Raw genomic sequence first — 13,774 nt, forward strand, 5'->3', positions numbered from 1 at the left:
GACAAGGGAGTAAGTGGTATCCAAATATACATCTGGAAAGGCTTTAAAATAGTGCAATGTGCAGATAGTGAAATACAGAGCTGTACTCTTGGTATACTTCCCTTCAGGAAGGCAACTTGTGGTAATGATCAGATACATGGGAGCCTGAAGAGGAACAGACTACTAGATGCTTCCAGCCGGTGAATCAAAGGAGGCTGTCTACTGGCATGAATGGCTTGCTGCAGTGCAACATATGTAGCACATCAACTGCACACCTGATGAGAAAAGAGAGGGAAGGGTTGGCTTCACTGGAATCCTGCAAGAGGCTGCAGAGCTTACTATGCATGGGTAGAGCAAGATAGCAGCCTATATCAATTTATTTTTCTTTAACTCTGAGAGAATTTCCTAAAAGCATTTTGGAATTTAGCAGGAGGATCCAAAAGGTTGTGTAGGAGAATCCTTGACTAGTAATAGGTCTAGTTCTAGAACTGGACAAGGCCTAAGTTGATCTTCTTATGCCCCAAAGACAAGCTAGCAAGAGAGAACAATGGGTAATTGTGCCCATGCCCGCACAGACTGTGCAAGCTGCAGAACTTCCCCCTTCATTATTTTAACAATAGTTGAAGAACCAGAAAATCAAGTTGCAGTAGTTTCCAAGGCCTGTGGGATGAGTGCCTGTGCAACAGGTCAGGATAAATATCCTTGGGAAAGGGATAGCAGCCTGCAATATCACTTTTGTATGTGATATCACTGGAAAAAATTAACGGAGTCTTGATGAGCTTGCAAAGTATAGAAAGAAGACAGTGCTGAGTATACACCATATATTTAAATCACATGACTTTCCTCAAAGGCTCCTGGGAACTGTAGTTTGTTAAGGATGCGGGGAAGTGTAGCTCTGTGAGGGATAAACTACAGTTCCCAGGATTCTTTGGAGAAAGTCATGTGCTGTAGATATACTTTAATTGTATGCTGCATATGTAGCCACTGTGTTCTATTATTTGTTGGGAAGTTTGTCCCTTGGGAATGTTAGTAATGTGACTCAGTGGACTAAACTTCTCAAGATGCTCAAGAGAAAAGCTGGAAAAGCTGTCTACCTCTGATTTTTGGAAAAAGTATTCCTCAGAAGCTGCAAGTCAATGACAATGATTCGTTTACTTACGAATAGCCGCCGTTATGATCATATTACCCCAGTGTTATACAATCTTCACTGGCTTCCAGTTATTTTCCGGGCTCAATTCAAGGTGTTGGTATTAACCTTTAAATCCCTATACGGTTTCGGCCCAGTATACCTGAAGGAGCGCCTCCAACGTCATAAAGTGTGCCGCCCTACAAGATCTGCCACTCAGGGCCTTCTCTCGGTTCCGCCGACTAAAGTGGCTAGGTTGGTGAGGACTCGAGAGAGGGCTTTTTCTGTGGCAGCCCCCACGATTTGGAACTCCCTCCCAATGGATCTTCGACATGCCCCTTCCCTAGATATATTTCACCGGGGCCTGAAAACTTGGCTTTTCCATCAGGCCTTTACGACCTTTGAGACTTCCAAGGTGAACAATCTACTAAATACTGTAATTTTTACATTGTACTGTATTGTTTATTGTATTTTATCATGTTTTATTGTACGCCGCCTAGAGTGGCCACAGGCTAGATAGGCGGCCTATAAATTAAAGTTTATTATTAAGTTTATTAAGTACTTGCTACCTCAAGTGTGCTTTGCTTGCACTTTTCTTAGAGACATCTGATTAGTCTTGCTGAAGCCAGAAACCAGGAGTAGATAGATCCCCACCTGACACAGGAAGATAATCCTCCTAATCTCATTCACCCCAGCCAGCATGGCCAACATCCAGGGGTGATGGGACTTGGAGTCCAGCAATGTCTGGAAGGCCACAGGTTTCCCATCCCTAGTTTAGATCCTGATGGCACCCTTGAAGAAACCATGTTTGGTCCAGGGAACTCCTTCTGGTTGCTGACCTGTAATCTAGACAGAATTTGTAGGCTGAATGTTCAAACATGAGTTTAAATACATCTCTATATATGTTATAAATGCTAATTTTGCTGCATCTGGGCAACTGGTAAATGACGGCAAAGCTGTCACATGGTGGTGATCCAAAATAACATCAGAAATGAACTAGGGTTCATCAACACAGGCTGTATGCTCTGAAACAGATCTCAAATTGTTTGTGCAGTGTTTTAAGTGTGACAAATTAAAGCAAAATGAAAAATCAGCTGACAGAGAGAAAGCAGCAGTAAGGGTAGAGCAATGTGTTAAATCCTTCATTTAGGTAATGTTCCATTCATTTCAGATTCATGGGTAGAGGCCTTTTTAGACTGAGCCAGCATACTATAAATCTCAGGTTGACAGTTATTAACTGGCATTATGCTATTTGCAATTGTACATGTTTATTTTGTGCATATTTAACTGCATAATGGCTGTCTGCATTTTGCACGGAATGCTCACTCAGGTTCTCACCCACCCACAAGAGTATTGAAATACGGGCCTTTTTTCTTTATATTTGTTGCAGTAATGTCTCAGATCCCACCTCAAAAAAACAATCAAATATATAACCATTCCAGAAACCATTAGCCTTGATCTAAAGATCTGTTTTGGAGATCCCTTGCTCGAAACACCTTTTCTAGCCTTCTCAGTGAAGAAAGCAGATTCCTTCATATGGATAGATCTCCACAAGAATGAATAGCAAAGCCCACTTGTGCATGAGATTTGTTCCCCCAATTGTTCTGGGTGCCAAGACGTTTTGCAGTCTGAGGCAGACAAGATGGTGCTCCCCATTCTATATACAGAAACCAGCTGTGAACTAGCAACTGTATCTTACATCAATACTGCCAACAGGCTAGTTATGGAGATAGAGGATAGGCAGCATGGCACACATAGCTGGAAAATTACCTTCCCACCCCCCCGCCGCCGCCTTTCACCCTGGCCAGCATGAAATGTTCTCAGTTCCACTAACATTTTTTTGGGGGCGGGATCCTATATTATTGAGACTGTTAGTTTTTCATAACTGGATTTAAACAATTAATCTATAATGTTTTGCCCATTTTTAATTCCCTGTTTTAAAATGAATGTTTATTAGAAATGTGCTTACATTGACTGAAAGATGAATTCATATTCTCTGACATCTCTGGAGACATTGGGTTGTATTCAGCCAAGTCCTTCTTGGAACAGAACCAATGAAAGCAATGAACCTAAGTTACGTCATGTCTATCAACTTCAATGGGTCTACTCTGAGTAGGACTAGCATTGAATACCATACTATGCATATGGTCTGTGTCATTTCTTGGCACTTCAGGAGTGCATCAGGGCTTTATGGAGTGTCAGGGCCACCACTGCATCTGCACCCTGCCGCTCATGCTAACTAGGGCAAAAGTTGGGAGGGGGGATTGCTTCAGTGGCAGGACTGAGCCACCCCCAAATGCTATCACGTGACGGGGATCCCAGAAATTACAGGCCAGTTAGCTTAACTTCTGTCCCTGGTAAACTGGTAGAAAGTATTATTAAAGCTAGATTAACTAAGCACATAGAAGAACAAGCCTTGCTGAAGCAGAGCCAGCATGGCTTCTGCAGGGGAAAGTCCTGTCTCAGTAACCTATTAGAATAATTTGAGAGTGTCAACAAGCATATAGATAGAGGTGATCCAGTGGACATAGTGTACTTAGACTTTCAAAAAGCATTTGACAAGGTACCTCACCAAAGACTTGTGAGGAAGCTTAGCAGTCATGGAATAAGGGGAGAGGTCCTCTTGTGGATAAGGAATTGGTTAAGAAGCAGAAAGCAGAGAGTAGGAATAAATGGACAGTTCTCCCAATGGAGGGCTGTAGAAAGTGGAGTCCCTCAAGGATCGGTATTGGGACCTGTACTTTTCAACTTGTTCATTAATGACCTAGAATTAGGAGTGAGCAGTGAAGTGGCCAAGTTTGCTGACGATACTAAATTGTTCAGGGTTGTTAAAAAAAAAAGGGATTGTGAAGAGCTCCAAAAAGACCTCTCCAAACTGAGTGAATGGGCAGAAAAATGGCAAATGCAATTCAATATAAACAAGTGTAAAATTATGCATATTGGAGCAAAAAATCTTAATTTCACATATACGCTCATGGGGTCTGAACTGGCGGTGACCGACCAGGAGAGAGACCTCGGGGTTGTAGTGGACAGCACGATGAAAATGTCAACCCAGTGTGCGGCAGCTGTGAAAAAGGCAAATTCCATGCTAGGGATAATTAGGAAAGGTATTGAAAATAAAACAGCTGATATCATAATGCCGTTGTATAAATCTATGGTGCGGCCGCATTTGGAATACTGTGTACAGTTCTGGTCACCTCATCTCAAAAAGGATATTATAGAGTTGGAAAAGATTCAGAAGAGGGCAACCAGAATGATCAAGGGGATGGAGCGACTCCCTTACGAGGAAAGGTTGCAGCATTTGGGGCTTTTTAGTTTAGAGGAAAGGCGGGTCAGAGGAGACATGATAGAAGTGTATAAAATTATGCATGGCATTGAGAAAGTGGATAGAGAAAAGTTCTTCTCCCTCTCTCATAATACTAGAACTCGTGGACATTCAAAGAAGCTGAATGTTGGAAGATTCAGGACAGACAAAAGGAAGTACTTCTTTACTCAGCGCATAGTCAAACTATGGAATTTGCTCCCACAAGATGCAGTAATGGCCACCAGCTTGGATGGCTTTAAAAGAAGATTAGACAAATTCAGGGAGGACAGGGCTATCAATGGCTACTAGCCATGATGGCTGTGCTCTGCCACCCTAGTCAGAGGCAGTATGCTTCTGAAAACCAATTGCTGGAAGCCTCAGGAGGGGAGAGTGTTCTTGCACTCAGGTCCTGCTTGCGGGCTTCCCCCAGGCACCTGGTTGGCCACTGTGAAAACAGGATGCTGGACTAGATGGGCCACTGGCCTGATCCAGCAGGCTCTTCTTATGTTCTTATGTTCTTATGATGGTAACAGACCCTATTTCAGTTTCAGGCTGGAAAAGTGATTTGACACCTCTTGCAATGGCTGGGGTGAGTAGCCAGTTGTAGTGGGCTGCAGATGTGGTCGTGGCCCTGCTGCTCTTTTAAGCCATGATGTTCCCGAGGAGTGTGGACTACGTTTATATGCTGACCAACCAACATCCAGTCCTCAAACCTTGAAAAGACTACAGCAATGACAGCAGGAGAGGGCAACCTTTTTTCCATCAGGAGCCAGATTCTCTTCCAGTAATCTCTCAGCAGTGTTTGAGGGCCAGATATGCCACCCTGGGTTCCTGCTGGGAGGAAGGGCGGGCTATAAATCAAATAATAAATAAAATAGATAAATATGGCAGTGGTGGGACCAGAAGTAGTTTACACTCTTTCTCTCTCAGCCCTCTTGTCCCTGCTGAGTAAGCCTTCCTCAGATGGTTAAATCTTCCCTCCCTTGTGATTCCCATGACGATTGATCTGAAGCTGTACTTAAACCTTTTTTTTAGCTTCATGGCAGTGAGGGGAGGAGCAATTTCTATCAGAATCATGGGAGGGAGGAAAGATTTTAAACATTCCTCTCTCTGCAACCCCCCCTTGTGCTGCTTGTCTGATTGGAAACAGAGCTTGGAAAAGTTACTTTTTTGAACTACAATTCCCATCAGCCCAATCCACTGGCCATGCTGGCTGGGGCTGATGGGAGTTGTAGTTCAAAAAAGTAACTTTTCCAAGCTCTGATTGGAAACAGGTGGGAATGGTGAAAAGGAGGTTGGACTGCAGACAAAATGTTACTGGCTAATCTTTATCTGGAGGACCTCCCTCTCCTTCCTGTTGCTCTGCTGATCATTGAAAAGGTAGATGTGGGACATGTCAGATGAGACAGTGGCTTAGAAGCAGCCAGAGTGGGAGGGTGCAGATTTACACTTCTGAAAGAGATATAAAAGAAAAAGGCATGGAGACTATGCATTCTGAGAATGCACATATTTCCTGCAGAATGTACAAAGAGCAGTTGAGATATGTACATTCTCCAAGGCCTGCTGGGGATTATGAATAATAGCCACAGAATGTACAAAATTCAGGTGATATATGCACACTTCCCAACACCTGTTGGAGATTATGTATCTTGACTAAGAAATGTGCACAATTCTTTCTTCATGGAAGGTTACATTCTCTGTAAGGCCTGGTGAATGTGCATAATCTTTGGTTATTAACTACTCAACTTACATTCTCGTTAACATATACAGATAGATAGGTAGATACAAACACATACACATAAACATAAAAAGGTTTCAACATGCATTTTTGTGTTCTGGCTTGGATGTCACTTTGGCCTAAAAAGTCAGATAGAAATTTCAATATGTGGGACAGTTTTTTTTAAATCCCACTCTAGATGGGGAATTCTGGGTGCTGCTCTGGATGTATTCCTCTGCCTGGAGAGCAAGAAACCATGAATGCATACATGTAGCCCAAGTTAGAGACTGTGAATCAGCTGTTAATTTGGGGAAAGTGGGTGCTACATTTAGCCCGCCCCCCCATGCTATCACCACCAAACAGCTGCTTGGCAATATTTAGAGGATCTAACCCTAGCTGCACTGCTGCATGTGCATAGGTTTTTTTCAGCTCCTGGACTGAAGTGATTTTGTTGCAAATTGCATTTGAAAACCCTAAGAAAGCAGGATCACATTTCATGGCATGAGGGCAGAGTGATACTGAAAATAATGAAGAACAGCCAGGGAAAAAAACATTTCCATACAAATAATAAGTACAGTGTAGATTCAGACAGGCAATTGATCACTGGGGAATGCAATGCTATGGATCAAAAATTTTACCTGCAGCTCTTCTATTTCAACTCTGGGTTATTACAGTCAACACAGAATTATTACATTCAAGTCAACCACTTTTGGAACTTCTTCTGTTTCCTTACCCATGGTATATTGAGGAAAGCACTGTGATCTTTTTTTCCCTACAATACAAAAATACAGTGGGAAAGTTCATCAAAGCAAGGAGGCAAAATCCAGATGTCTACATGAGTGGAACAAATGAGAGTTTCAAACTAAAGAAAAGTGAGATGGATGAATTTTAGAGTACATCATGTTGGAGACTGTATGCTGTGTATTACACAGTTAGGATAATTGATACAATTACTACTTAAAGGGAAGCGCATTTTGCTAGAGAAGAAAGCAGCAGCGGCAGGAGGGGAAGAAAGGACTCTAGTGAGAGAGTTTTTGAGAAATGACTGCTGCAGAAAAAAAATGTTTACAGATATCTTGTATCTCACATTCTGTTCTGTGGCAGCAGCATTTCTTCAAGCTTTTATGACCTAGAAAATGTAAATATTCATAACAAGAGAGAGAGAGAGAGAGAACCTCCCTCAGCTTGGAGCAGCTCTAAGCTTAAAACCATGACAAATTGAAATGGCATAGTAATTTCTTTTTTTTTTTTTACAATAATTTTTATTCAAATTTTCATAAAACATACAAAACAAAATCATAAAACATTCAAAGACAAAAAACAAAACAAAACAAAAATAATTAAACAAAAAAAAAATATTGACTTCCCATTTGTCACAGATCAAATCAGTTATAGGTCTACAATATATAACAATCCTGTCTCTTAAATCATATTATAAAATCACTTTCCTCCAGTAGTTATCTTAATTAATCATCAAATCTCATAAACATTACTTTATTCTTTCCACAAAAAGTCAAAGAGAGGTTTCAATTCTTTAAGAAATATATCTATCAATTTTTCTCCAAATAAACATTTCGATTAATCCATCTCATCAAAATCTGTTAGGTTCAATAATTTCAATAGCCATTATTCCATTATCCCTATTAGTTCCATCTTCCATCTTCAATAGTCCTGTTAAGTCCAGTAATTTCAGTGTCCAATCTTCCATTATCATTATTCCATAATAATCTTGCTGTCGTAGCCATAGTCATATAATAAGAGTCTGATGGGAATTTCCTCTATCCCAAATATTTTCTTGCCATCCATTCTGAATAAGTTGCTGAAATACTGTTGTAAAGTCATATCTCTGTTCTTCTTTTTTACAAAATGCACTGGCTCATCTCTTGAGAGTTTTTCCATTGTCACATGGCTGCAGTTAATTCCATAGATTTTCTCTATATCAAACTCCATCACGTCATTCCAGTCCAAAAGATTATCCAAGCCATTGATAACTTTATCTCTAATATCTTTATTAATTTCTTCAGAGATAACGTTAAATTCCAAACAGTAGATTTTATTTCTAAAATCCATAAACTCCAGATATTTTTCCAATTCCACATTTGTTCCAATCTCCAGGGCTTGTATCTTCCCTTTATTTTTTCTTTTCTCATCTCTGATCTCATTCTCCTCTCTCACAGGATCCCCTATTTCTTTAAGCTCCTGCGTCATTTTGCTCAGTTCAATTTTCAGCTCCTTACTACCCTGTCGCAGGGTTTGTTTCGTTATCTCAATCTCATCCATTATTTTCTGAAACATAGTTACTTCCAGATTCTCAGCCACTTTCTTGATTGCCATTTTTAAAACCACGAAAACAAAGCAAAACAAAAATAAAGAAGAACCACTTCTTATTTCAGCAACAATTGGGTTAATATTCCAGGCTTGATGACATCACAGTATAAATAGAGCAGCCTGCCTTATCTCTCTATGTTCAAGAATGCAAAACAAATTTAGTTCCCAGCATCAAAACAGTTAGTGGCGTCGTGAAGAAGCAGATTCGTCAGAATAAAATAGACCAAAAAGAGAATAGTCCCAGACAATATAATATTCCTCGGAATAGAAATCAGGAATAGAAATCCCTCTTCTGTTTATATCTTTAGAATGCACTTCCAGGACAGCTTTTTGCGACAGAAACAGAGATAAGCTGTTAATTTCGTGAATAACAGAGAAGAGTTATAGCTCACCCAGAAGTTGTCCAAAGCCGATCAATCTGACAAATCTCCTTTTGCTGCAACAATTTAAACCAAGTAAAAAAAATAATAGAAAGAAGGGTGCTTGCCTGTTAGTCCGTTCTCTCTTTAAAGAAAAGATAAACGTATCGCTTAAACAGATAGAGCTTGTTCGAAAGTCCGTCCGGCATTGTTGGCTGGACCTTATCTCATAAATTAATGAAATCCAGTCCTCCCAACAAAAACAGGCTTTTGAGGTTGATCTCTACGTTTCTCCCTGCCCGGGAGAAATTTCATCAGTCAAAAAAAATGTTCTGACTGATTTATATCTGAATAAGCTTCTTTTGAGGCGGGAGCCCGTCCCAAAAGCAGGCACAAGCGAAGTCACCCTTCCTGGAAGTCCAAATGGCATAGTAATTTCTAATGAGTGTATTTCTTTCCCTTTAGAGTGATTCTGAGTTACACTTGAGGAAAGTATATGAAATGCAAAATTAATTGTTGGGATGGTGACATGTTTGAGATAAACTCCTTGGTTTCTCTTGTTTTATTTGCTGCGATGTAATGGCAACACACCGTTTTCCTACACTCATCAGCCATTTGATTCTGCTTTTTAAATGATGTAAAATAGGCCTACAATATTGACTGAACTCCTGACCCTGGCCAGTTCATCTCACTTCACCTAAGTCTAGTGGTGGTTGGCGGGGCAGTATGGGTATGTGCCCAGTTTGGCTTCCCAGCGCTGCATGTTGCTGCTGGTTGCTGAGAGGGGGAGGGGCAAAGCAGTGGGGAGCTTGGCATGGTGCAGGCACAGCAACAGGGCCAATCCAATGCTCCCACCTGGGTGCCCGTACCAAACTTCCCACTGCTTTGCCCTCTCCCTCTTGGGAACTGTCAGTGGCACACAGCATTGGGAAGCCAGGTGAGCAACACAGCCCCACCCATGCCATCCCACCAGCCCCTACTGCCTAAATCTGTTTCATCCTATTTCTGCATTAATCTGATATATGAAAACTCATATTTAAATATATATTTTGAAACATATTTTCCCCCAAAATACACACATATTTTGATATGTTGTTTTGAGCCAAGAACTACATATTTAGGAAACATGTTTTGTTTTTGCTTCTTGCTTTTTTAAAAAACGGATTTCTTTTATCCCTTCTTTATGTTCCTTTTTCTACCAAGAAACCAATTACATTCCATAACCAAATGTTTCCCTATGGTCATTCATGCCCCATAAGCTACTACTTTCCTACAGCAACTCTCAGCAGTGAGATCCTAACACTGGAACAAGGGCACAACACATCCACATGTTTCATCACTTTGACCGGACTCCAGTCCAAGTGCTGCCAGATCAGTAGCTTCCCTTTGGTCCTTGAATATAGCACATGTCTGATGGACAAGGTTTTTATTTGTCCATGTGGAGTGGTGAAAGGAGAGGGCAGGTATTAATGCACAAGGTGGTATTCAGTGGAGATGCTAGAAAACACCACTAGAACTCCAGAACTGACACACCTGTAGATTTTTACAGTGCATCTGAAATAAGAGACTTAAATATTTTCTTCAACAAATGTGCAGAGCCGCAAGGCTCCATCCCACTTCTCGTGCTTAAGATACTGCTTTGGTATCTGGTGTTTGCACTACTGCAGTTAAAAACAACCCTTAGGTTTTAGCCGAGATATATTCTGTTTCCTTTTAGAACGTTTAGGTTAAAGCCAGTACTGTCTCTGTGTTAGGTTTCTCTCTCAGCTTCCTTCCTCTGAATAAATATGAACAATCATTGCTCAGGGCATCACAGCGGTAGAGAAGAGAGCAGTGTACACTGAGAAGAAAAGCACATTCAACAGTTGCTCAACAGTTTCCAGTGCAATCCTATACCACTCTGCTCAGAAGTAAGCCCCACTGACTTAAATGAGACTCACTCCCAGCACTCTGTGTATAGGATTACAGACAAACCAATACATAAATTGGAAGCAGATCTGCGTACTGCAGAATGTAGGTTTTGAGGATATTAAAGAAAGTACGAGAAAATATAGTCTGATAAAGAAAAGCTATCCTGCATTATTAAAAGAAAAGTCTGCCACCAATATTTTCTTTCTCATTCCTTTTCACTGTGATACATGACAGCAAAAATGGGGTTTTTTAAATGAACTAGTGTGCTCTTCAATGTGAGCACAACTGCCCTACATATTAAAATGCCCCCCACTGGTTAATTATCTAAAGCTGCAAAGCTAGTGATAAAATTGTTACATGACTGTAGTCTTAAAACGTATAGAGCAATGTCACCAGATTACAAAGATAACTAGATCTTTAAAATCTTGTTTTCAGCCCTTCTGCATTATACAGCCACAAGTATGGTTGTATACTATAGCCACCATGGATTTTTCAAATTCTGCCATGAAAATACCCCACATGCCATTCTGCTGCTTCCCAGAAGCTCATTTCAAAACAAAATCTTACCAACCTTATAGTCCTGAACTCAGAAATGCTTTCTTAATAATCCTCTAAATTTTCGTGGTGATGCATAAAACACTCAGAAAGAATCTAAAGTTCAAAATCTAAAACAAGAGTAAAATAATCCAGACCCTGGTTGGATTTTTTTCCATCAGTGGTCTCATAATCAAAATCAGCCATGTTCACAGAGTACCTATAATCCTATTACTGACCTTGCCCCATACTCTGAACTTTGTCTTCTGCAGTTTAAAAGTTAAACTGGTTTTATTTAAGAAAATTAACATTGGTTATGATAGTGCAGGCATGCTCAATAAGAACCAACTGTCCGTGTTCTAAAAGCCAGACTAACAGCTGTTTGGCTTGGCTAATCAGGGGGGCACATCCACATTAGACCTTTATTCCACATTAAAAGGTCATGGTTTCCTCCAGTGAATCATGGGAAGTGTAGTTTGTGGTGATGAGAGTTGCTAGGAGATTCCTATTCCCCTAACAGAGCTCTAGTGGCCAGAGTGGTTTAACAGTCGGCCCCACTTCCTAGAGAATTCTGATGATTGTAGCTTTGTGTGGGAAATAGGGCATCTCCTACAGGTATGTTTTCCTGGGGGGGGGCATTACTTTTTTTGCAGCTGGGTCCCTTGTGGTGTCCCTCTGTCTGTCTCTATAACCAATCAAGCCACAGCAATTCCTGAACTTCAAGTGTATGTTTGCATTTAAAAGCTACACAGCCGAAGAATCCAGCAAGGTCAGGAGTCACTATAGCTAATCAGCAATCAATATGAATCTGCTTGCATGCTAACTGAGTCCCACTATCTATTGTTGTGGGGAGGAGACAAACATGAGGAGGGAGAGCACCAACAGGAATTAAGAGAGGGATGTTTACTGAGAAGAGGAAGGACAGTCAAGCCTGATTTAAGGTGGGGTTTGCATCAGAATCTTACAAAAACGAAGAGCTTTCAAACAGTTCCATGCAGACCCATAGCAGCCATTGCGGAGAGTAAGTAAAGATAGCCACACAGGAGGGGGAGGGAAAATAGGGCTAAGAGTGAGGCACAGGAGTGTTTTCTCACAGAGAAGGGAGATGAAGGAAGGAAGGCTGAACAAAGAAAGACTATTTGTAAAATACACAGTGTATTGTTTGTAAAGCATCTCCCCCCCTTGATGGTGCTTTTTGCAGATTGTCTGTGAGAAAGTGAGGGGGGAGACAAAGGGCTAAGAAGAGAGAGGGTATTTTACAGACATCACTGTGCAAGACAGAACTCCTCACAGCTGATCTACAAAAAGGTTTGCCCCCACACAAAGAAGACTCGTGACACCAAACTGGTATAATGTTATATTTATTAAAATATAACATCCTAAATCCAATGCAATACAGCCAATTATTCAAATCTATATCTTTTCGGGGAGGTGAGGCTAAACCTAACAACGAGGGATTACACCCTCACCTTCTTAAGGCATCACTTCTCATCATCACGTGACTCCATAGTCAAGGACGTGGGTGAATTCCTCCCTCCTTGCTCCTGGAGCCAGCTGTGTGGTTCCAACCCCCACACCATGGCCCCGCCGTATAGGCGTTCACCATGATGCGCAAGCAGGTCCCACAAGGACACAACACAGATCCCCACCGGACACAAAGCCCTGATGGTTCCCTAGGAAGTGCCCCTTTTTCATGATGCCTTAACCACCTAATTTTAACCCCCATATACCTCACCTGCCCGAATTCTATGCCACAAGAGGGGATCAGCTTAAGCTTGGTCCCCTCCACCCAATGAGGATAACAATCCCCTTAATCCCCCCATAAGATCCTCCAAAAACAGGTCACACCCTTGCTCAGAAAGATGAACACCATCATCTCGAAATAGATGTGGGGCATGGAACCTAATCCTATCATGAGAAATAACTGCCCCACCAAGAGACAAAACTAAATCCCTAACCTTCCTATTGACCCATTTCCTAGCTCTATCTACCTTATTGGGGTGAACAGCACCCCTCCAAACCCTTCTAACAAGCATTTCAGACCATACAAGCAGAAGATGGGGATATGATCTAATAAGCCACGTGAAATCACGCGTAACTTTTAGCAGCAAATCGAACCCAGGACGCTGCACCAAATCATTTTCACCCAAATGAATTAACAATATGTGCGGCCTGTCAGCCAATGACATGATCCGGCACACAGCAGGCAGCAACGCATCCCATAACATGCCCCTCCGGGCTTCCCACTGAATCGTAGCTGTGGCAGAAAGCTGCAACTGTGTTCCATAAACAGATGAGGATGCCCTCCGATGAGCCCAAAACACAATTGAGTGGCCACACAAGACGATCCTGACGGGAATTGGGATGTTTGTCAAACCTACAGGAAACAAAAACAAAGTCATCTGTTAAAACCTGACGTAAGACTTAAATGCATCGGAACGCCACTTTCCGATCGCCTGTATCTCGCTGATACTCATGCCCACAAGGGCCGCAGCTGTAACTGCACCAATCTGGAA

The sequence above is a fragment of the Rhineura floridana genome, chromosome 4 (genome assembly GCF_030035675.1).
Source record: "Rhineura floridana isolate rRhiFlo1 chromosome 4, rRhiFlo1.hap2, whole genome shotgun sequence".
Lineage (NCBI taxonomy): Eukaryota > Metazoa > Chordata > Lepidosauria > Squamata > Rhineuridae > Rhineura > Rhineura floridana.